This window comes from Mytilus trossulus, chromosome 4, assembly GCF_036588685.1.
Source record: "Mytilus trossulus isolate FHL-02 chromosome 4, PNRI_Mtr1.1.1.hap1, whole genome shotgun sequence".
Taxonomy (NCBI): Eukaryota; Metazoa; Mollusca; class Bivalvia; order Mytilida; family Mytilidae; genus Mytilus; species Mytilus trossulus.
The window spans coordinates 9,816,190-9,825,959 of record NC_086376.1 but is presented as its reverse complement, the minus strand read 5'-3'; the positions used below and the strand labels follow the sequence as shown (position 1 = coordinate 9,825,959).

Here is a 9,770-nt window from a genome sequence, read left to right as displayed (position 1 = left end):
CATACAAAAAGGAAACTGAACTTGATTTATACCTTGATTATAAAAATGTCAAACCATTTAATGAAAGTTTAAAGTGTAATTAATTTCCTATCACAGACTGAATTGCTGGACATGAATTAAATGGATGTAATAATCTTAATCTGAACAAAGCAGTACATATTCAAACATATCAAAAAAGTTCATAATTGCAAAAAGGAAAACTGAATCCAACAGTTAATTAACACATTTTTTCCAATCAAGAGAAAATAAGAAACAAAACCAAAATATTCTTCAATGAAACTGACAGGCAATAAAGTATCTTTCAAATGTCTTCTTTTATGAGACTGTTTCAACATACAAAAGAAAAACAATATATTCTTAAATAATGAGAGACAAATTATAATTTATGTGTCTGCTTTTACGAGACCCCAACAAAGCTTGTGCGCATGCGTAGATGTAAAATATCAGCTGGGAGGTATTTCTTCGTGCAACCAGAAAGGCCGAGTTGTTCCGATTGCTGGGACTTATTTAGAAATTCAACTATCACAATACTAAAATATTTATAAAAATGATAAGTAAAGATTCAGAGATTTTTTTTTATATATAATCAACTGGATGAGAGGAAATAATCATTTATAATTTTGACCTAAATAATCATACTAAAAAGTACCTGTTTGCGCATGCGTAGATAGAATATTTATTTACGTAAGCGGGTGTTTGGACGCTTCCAAAGGCTGATAGTTATATAGTTATTAGAACTTCACAATAAAACTAGTGATTTGTAAAAGATTTGGAATATTAATAATTTAGAAACATTGCAAGTAAAAATTAAGTGGCAAAACAACGATGAAGTACAGCTGTTCAATATTTACAAAATGGCGGACGGGGTCAATTTACTGATAAAGATTTTGCAAGGCCACCTCGTATATATTTCTCCCTGAAATGAACTAATATGAAGTTTAATCTACTAAATTGACACAAGTCTAAAACCTTGAGATATTTCATAAACAATATACTTACGATATATCTTGTTTTTCTTTCTTTCTCGGCAGTTTAGTCTTGCAGGTTGCAGCAGCTGGGTTATCTGTATACATACGCACCGCGTGGGTATAGCCGTATTACTTTTTTTCGAATTTAAATAACTCGATAATCAAGAATAAAAACATTCTTATTCTATGAAAGTATCAAGATTACTAAAATGAGAAGAAAAAAAATGAAATTCGAGTTGATCTGACGAGAGAAAATTACATTGTTCATGGACTATTTTGAGAAGCGACATGTTCAAACATGTGATTCGTCAACACGATTATCAATCGGCAAACTTCGGGTGACTCAGCCTCTACGGAAAGATCGACCGAGTTGTGACGAATAAGAATGCAACGCCCTCTATGTCATAACATACAATCGGAACTACTCGGCTTTTCATATTGCAATTGTGTATTGCATCGCGAGTTACGAGTGTCATAACACAATGCGAAGTGTGGAATTCCCAACTTGACGTCACATGAGATATTTTTAATTATTTACTGATTTTCCGGATTGTAAAATAAACGTAAATAACAATAGTGAGAGCTCGAAATACTACAATTTTGCAAGCATTAGAAATGAAATCAGTTTAAAGACAGTCTGTTAATTTGTTAATCTACTTATAAGCAAATGAGTGTGAAATGTTGAGGGGGTTTCCTAAAAAGTTGCACAGAATGAATGACGTGAGGGAATGATACAATGTCCAATCCCATTGGGATTAAGACGGCTTGAAGCCGTCTTTTCCCAAAAAAACAGTGCAGGAGTTATTTCCCCTATCTAGATCAGAATGTGTAATGGCGGGCGACTTTTGACGTTGCAGACACAGTAACAAATGTAGCAATAGGTAAGGTACGCGTATCGCATGAATAATGAAATATATGGCATATGGTGTCTTTTTTAATATTTTAATGTATTTTCACATCAAGAAATGGAAATAATTTGAGTGAAAGCTGTATTTATCAAAAGAAAAATAGCAAGCGGAGTTTAAGCTCCGCCCACCTGTTTACCTTATTTGGAAATTCAATGTAGTTGCGAAGCTTGCAGTTCATTTGCAAGTTGGTTAATTGAAAATTACTAAAGTAGCCGTGCACTTGTCAGTTGAGATTATAACGACCTGGTTGGAGAAACTGATGAGAACAAATAGAAAATTTATTCAATATGATCCAATGTCTGGACAAAACACGACTTCGGTGTAATTTATCGCTTTCAGGTATTACAATCAAGAGATATATACTAAAATGCAGAGGGAATGGCTTGTGCACTGCAGAGATCAGATAATAAGGTTCCACTAAAGTCAAAATATAGGACACTTCTTAAACATCTAAACTTTGCCTGTATCAGAGGCGGATTTAGGGGGGGCAGGGGGCCCGGCCCCCCCCCCCTTTTTGAGAAAAAATTTGGTTGCTTATATAGGAAATCATTGAAGCGTGACTGAAGCGGCCCCCCTCTTAGGTCAGTCAGTGGGCCCCCACTTATGAAAATTCCTGGATCTGCCACTGTGTATTTTTCAACCTATAATGAATAAAGTCATAAACTATGAGAACATATGTTCGGTGTCTTTCGTATTAAAATGTGTCAAAGAGATAGCAACCCAACCATAGAACAGACAATAGCAGAAGGTCACCAACTTGTTTTCGTGTTCAGACGTTTTATCTTCTATGTTTCGTGTTTAGTAGGATGACTTGATGTGTGCTTCATGTTTCCCCTTCTTTATTTTCCATGTTTCCTGTCATACTCTTTAACTTCTCGTGCTTTTGACATACATCATGTACATGACATATTATTTTTATACAGTATTTATAATAATTATTATCAGTATTAAAATTGAATAGTCACTGCATTCACTTTCCCTCTAAAATTAGAGTACATGGATGATATCAAATATCTGAACTGTGTCCCTGTTCAGTGTTCAGCTATATATATCCCCAGTAAACAGAATCGAGCCATAATGGTATTTTTAAAATTTTCATTGCGAGACCTCATGTCCAAGAGGCAGGAAAAAAACCACTTGTAATAAAGCTGTGTATTCTGTTATAACAGACAATTGTGTACAAGCATGAACGGATGCAAATCATATCATTTATTAAATGGAAAAGGCCACAGCCTGTTTAGAAACGGTCAATTTTGACGGTATATTAAATTCAGTCTGTCTGTCTGTTCCAGAATTGAATATTTTTCGTCGCATCTTTCTCAGGAAAATAACATGGACTTCTTAAATTTGGTTTGAGGGTTTATATGAGTCAGCAATACCGTGTGATGCTTTTTCATATTCATCACTCAACAAATTCCTGTGTACCTTAAAATTCTTAAAGTGTATGGGGGTATCAAAAGTGATCAGTAGCTCACAGATTCACTTGTTTGTTTTATAGTATTTTATATTTTTTGTGGGGGAGGGGGCTGGCTATTGTGAGCAGTGTTCTCAGCACTTCTAGTTAATCATAAAAATTACATTAAGACGAGCAAAAATTAGCAACATGCATATCCTGGGTTCATTTAATTTGCATTAATATAAACATTGTCATTAAAACATTTAATCCCGCTGCAAATGTTTGCACCTGTTCTAAGTCAGGAATCTGATGTACAGTAGTTGTCGTTTGTTTATGTAATTTATAAGTGTCTCTCGTTTCTTGTTTTTTATATAGATTAGACCGTTTGTTTTCCTGTTTGAATGGTTTTACACTTGAAATTTTGGGGCCCTATATAGCTTGTTTATTGATGTGAGCCAAGGCTCCGTGTTGAAGGCCATACATTGACCTACATGTATAATGGTTTACTTTTATAAATTGTTATTTGGATGGACATGATAGAGAGTTGTCTCATTGGCACTCACACCACATCTTCCTACATTGTATTTCTATTGTATGGCAAAAGTGATTTTTATTTTAAAAAATATATGATTCATTATCATGATTATACATGTTACGATGTATACACAGGTTCATACTATTTTTGACATACATGACATATAGCTCTGTAATTTTATTCACTACTTGTACATCTTTGGATTTTAAATGTTTGGCTTTGAGCGTTCCTGATGAAGGTCAATCTAGACTCAGCCAGAAAAGTGCTATGGACGCATGAAATTATTGAACCTGCTGTTTTCAATTTTTCATGCTCCTTTATTTTTAAAAAAAAGTTTATAATTACATTCTCTTTTTCTTTTAGGTCACCTGACAATAACAGGATTGAGGTTACAGTATGCCATTCAAGCTGTGATGAAATATAAAGTTTGGTTTGAATTTGGAGAGCTTCATTACATGTATTATAGACAGGTAAATTGTTTTATCCTGCAATTATCTACATGATCTAACTATTGTACATGTACAATGGGACAACTCACCTGAAGGGTCCCAAGTTAAACAGAAATTAAAAACTATATATATGTCATCATTTAGGCCTTATGGCCTTCAACAATGAGAAAAACACATTCTGCCACATTGTCTTCTCTAAAAGGCGCCAAATCATAATATTAATAAACCTGTTGAAGTAGAAAACTAATGGCCTTATTTATGTGAGAAAAAAGTGAATGAACAAACAAACAAACAAACAAACAGCAACAAACAACAAGTGCTCAATTAAAATATTAGACACATACATAGTCATGGGTAATACATTGTAATACATGTATTTGTACAAGTTTATTTTATTTTATACTTGAAGAAGTAAAAAAAAATACACATAACACGTATAAGTAAAAAGATAATGTTTGAATAATCTAGCCTTAATTTTCTCAAAAATTTACTTGTACAAGTAAACCATGTAAACATTTCTTTCAATCCTAAAAAAAATCCTCAAGTTTTGAGATGTGAATCATGCCTTTAATGATCATGGTGATTTTTCCCAGTTTAGCTCAATTTTTTTTTTATTTTAAGTTCAATGTTTCATCTCATTATATGAATCCATCAAAGAAATTGATTGAGCAAAGATCTTGCATATTTGTGCAAGGCCTTCAAAAATTGCTCCTTTGAGGCTTGTAAATGAGCAGTGTTGTGAAGATAACAGACAAATGGGATTTTCATTGTCTATGAAATTACACTTAAATGATTGGTAAAGACATCTGCAGAGAGTCCACAATTTAAAATTCGATTAGTGCAAAGAAATCTCAAGAATACAAGAAAAAAAGGATGTAAAACAAGTACAATGTAAAACATTCTGAATGTGTAAGGGACATAACTATGCCATTTTTTGGTTTACCCATACAACATGTACAAGTAAATAAGATTCACTTGTATAAGTATCCTACAAATTCACTTTTTTTTTCCATTCTTCAAGAATTGCAATACAATAATTAATGTACTTAATATAAATCATGATAATTTCTGAATTCAAAATGAAGTAAAATTGAGAATGGAAATGGGGAATGTGTCAAAGAGACAACAACCCGACCAAATAAAAAAAAAATAACAGCAGAAGGTCACCAACATGTAATTCCCGCACCCGGAGGCGTCCTTCAGTGTCTGTATATATATGTACGAGCAGTAATATTTATTTACACAGACATCACAGATATGCCTATAACCATGATAATAATAATATACTGAACTTGCTAGCTAAAATTTCTTGTGGATTCTTGATATTGATCATGTTGATATTGAAGTATTCCTGTCATTGTTCACATTTGGAAAAGGAGATACAAAATAATGAAGTTCAACATAATATTTAAATATTTAGTACATAGTGCGCCTTATTAAAATGTGTTTGGAAAATTTATTTTTTGTTCAAATGTTGAATGAAGGCATTACTACTGGTAAAAAAGGACGAGAATTATTTTGTTAGCATTTTAACAGTACTTTTTGAAGAAGTATGTTTGCACTAACTTTTGATTACTTTTCTCATATTGAAAATTTCATTTGATATATACATTGTACTTGTATTATATTTGCATTTTCATATTTCAGGGATGAAGACCTGCAGTCAGACACCAGTTAAAAGTTACTTATAACTCATCATGGCCATTATGGAAGATCTGATTAAAATTTGTCTAGAAAGCCACCAAATATGTCCATGAAAAATAGAAAAATGACAGCAATTCTACATAATGCACCGTACTAAGTAGAAGCATTGACTGTTTCAAAACCAAATAAATTGGAATTTAGTGTATTGATGCTGAAATAGAGAGGAATATTATTAATTGGACAATTTAACTTCTTTTTCATCATTATTGAAGTTGATGTATACCATCTTAAAGAGTTTTTACTTGACACATGTGACAGTTAAAAGGAATACCAAATATACATAATAAAGGCCGTTTGGAGATTTGTGAATAGTCTTAAAATAGGAGTTTCAAAAAGGATTTCAGTTAAAATATTGTATTTCACGGATGTCAGAAATGTAATTTTATGTCTCTTTCATGAAATGTTTTAAAAAATCTGCAATATCTAACCAAGACGAGTGAGAGATCTACAGATAGACATACATTGTATGATATTCAGTTGAACTGTAAACATGGTAAAGGGGAATTTTGAAATATTCATTTATAAGACTTCTATGAGTGTTTTGTTATTTTTATGGCAATTACAGGAAAGCGATGTAAAAAGTAATTCAATATAGATATTAATCCTACCAGAAAACTTACAGATATCATATGTACATTTCAGACATATACAAATTACATCATGTACATTGTACATGTACAAATGTAAGCATGCAATTCACTGATGCACCACCTATGTAGTTACATGTACATGTAATTATAAAAGTAAGAATATGACATACATGACATATGATTGTCAATGAAACAACTCTCAATCAGAGAACAACTAGTCATATACATGTATTAGCCACCAGAGAACAAGAAAATCATATTTTGTCATGGTTTATATTTCAATCTCATTTCATAACACAGACTATACAGGTTTACAAAATGTTCAAAAGCATTATAAAGTGTTTTGATTTCAGTTGTTGGTCATATTGATGTTGGCCTTCAATACTGAGCAGGACCTCTGTACAAATGTACAAATGTAACATCCACAGAATGTTTGAACCAAAAAATGTTGGATATTTTTCTTTGCTTGCATTTATCATGTAGTTGCTCTTTTGTACATATGTACATTAACATGTTCATATGCATTTAATTTTCTACTGGTATACATGGTATACTTGGAAACTTGTGATGGAATATTTCCACAGTATAAAAAAATCTTATATCTAGCAAGATTAGCAACTGATGTTAGATATACATGTACAGCATTATATTACCATATGCATCATGTGCATACATAATACATTTTACATGTACATTTGTATGGCAATGAGACAGCATTTCCAACACACAGACAGAAATTACTTTCTATATATTTTAAATTTGAATGCATCATACATGTAATTACATGTATGTAGTACAGCTAGAATTTCATTAAAAAAAAAGATGATGTGGTATAATTGCCAATGAAGTTTTGATTAACAATTAAGTTGTGTTATTTTTTGTGATTGGGTCAGGTAAAGATTAACCCATGATTTTTGGTAGGCAGTACATTGTAGTTCTATAACCGTTAACATGGTTAACACTTACATACATTGTATCATTTTATGAGTTTCCGTCTGACTAATTGTCCTTTCCCCTATATCATGGAAATCGATTCATTCTGATTGATCTGACACTTCGGGATTGTGGTTATGTATAAATTATATTAAGTTAGTTAATTCTGTATTTAGATGTATATTCTGGTACATAAAATTTCTTCTATTAGGACAGAAAAGAAATACCATTTCAGTTGACTCCAATCTCAGCAGTTGATAGGAAATAAGTTTTCTGATGTTAACATCTTTGAGATGAACATGATGAACCTGAATTAAAATATTATGGCACTTAATAATGAAAACACAATTGATTGATTGTGCTGAATGTCACATAAGCACATACGACTATTTCTTTGCTGTCCATTTGTATTGGTGGACACTTTGCACAGAAGGCAGGAATTTAATATGAAATGAGCGGCAGTAAAAAATAGGTCACTATTTCCAACTTCATGATAGAATTGTATTCTTTGATGTCTTTTGAGGTTGAGAAATTAAGATGATATATTTACAAGGCTGCAGATTGAATCATAGCTATATAGGTACAATGTACACTGTACATATATACCTAAATCTGAAACATCAGATGAGATTAAAATAAGTCGTATACAATGTATGCATCTGAAATAATTTTTGAAACTGGTACAAACTGGTATATACATGGAGTGGAAGCATAAATTATAGAGCACAAAGTTTGTTTTTTTTTAAATTTGGGGTACTCAATGTCTTATCTTTTAATCTTTACTCCAAAAGGTAGTTTGTGCAAATATTGAAACTCACACATTCTATGAAAAAAGGAATTATATCCCCAATGTTAATGCTGGTGTACAAATTTTAAAATGTATGCCTTTGAATTACAAACATAATAAAATCAGTAAAAGTAGGGCAGAATAATTTTACCAAGTAACTGTAAGGATATTAGAATAAGTCAAATACTGCTCCAGATTGGTTGAAAGGGAATATTCTGTGTAATAAGACGCAGGAAATAACTATGGAGTCCGACATAATAAAAAAAAGCAAGCCATACAAAAAAACTGGCAAATAGATGCAAAAGAATCACCAGAATGAATCTAAAAGTGACAAATCATGATTTACAATTGATACCAGTCACACTTGATAAGCAGGAGATATTCAACAAATAAAATCTCCATCTATTGATGTGATGCAGGTAGGAGTTAAGTATATTTATAATTTAAACATAACCAATGACACACCCAATTTCTTTATTAATGCAGCTTTTTTCATTAAAATGTTAATGATTCACAATACACAAACACTAGAAGAGACCTAGTAGGCTAATCTATTAAAATTTATATAATGAACTTTTACTTGCAGAACGAGAACTTTACAAGCACACGAGATGCGATTCCGGATTTGAACCAAAAAAAGGGGGAAGGCTGCATTCCCCAACACTACATGCATGTAACCCACGTATGGGGTGTATAATAATGACCTTGTAGGCTTATCTATTAAATTAATTTATATATTGAACTTTGATTTGTAGAACAAGAACTATACAAGCACCCGAGATGCGATTCCGGATTTGAACAAAAAAGGGGGAAGGCTGCATGCCCCAACACTACATGCATGTAACCCACGTTTGGGGTGTATAATAATGACCTGAATAATTATGTTTTTTGCCTTCAATAATTTAAATAGCAATAAGACAATAGTTGTTTCAAACTTCGCACAAACATATTATCAAATGAAACGCCGGTGAAAACAAAATATACACGTAGTTTTCCCGTCAGCCGATCCGACTACTAGAGGGTCTTTCAAACGCTTTTTTCGTGCATTTTAGGGCGATTATGCTACAACATGTTAGAATAATTGAAAAGTGCAGGTGCAAGAGCTATACCAACCCACTGCATGCTGGTATTGGTAGAAAGGCAACATTTCAAACTTTTCGAAAAGTGCTGCTACTGGTTATATAGCGTTCGTGTAAAAGAAATTTCACAACCCGAAGTGCCAAAAAATCAATAAATCGATTAAATTCTCCATGTTTTATTGTTTTTTAATTACAAAACCTCTAATGAAAATTAAGTGGCAGCACTTTTCCAGTAAAACAAGTTATCCTGATTACAACGAGCCCAAAATCAGGGCGATCCGATTTCATCTTGCACCTGCACTTTTGACTTTTTTGGGAAATGTCTTTACTTTCAGTTTAAAGTCACGTGACACTAGTGTATTTATATTTTTCTAAAAATAAAAGTTTGTTATATAAATAAGAATAGACCCTTTTCCCCCCG

At 32.3% G+C, this 9,770-nt stretch overlaps 1 long non-coding RNA gene across 1 annotated transcript; it reads left to right on the top strand.

Annotated features, from left to right (window-relative positions):
- Positions 1 to 1,768: 1,768 nt before the first annotated feature.
- On the top strand, positions 1,769 to 6,383 carry LOC134713719 (uncharacterized). Its single transcript, XR_010106368.1, has 3 exons — positions 1,769 to 1,849; positions 4,171 to 4,277; positions 5,904 to 6,383. It is a non-coding gene; the product is annotated as an uncharacterized LOC134713719 (long non-coding RNA).
- Positions 6,384 to 9,770: the final 3,387 nt, after the last annotated feature.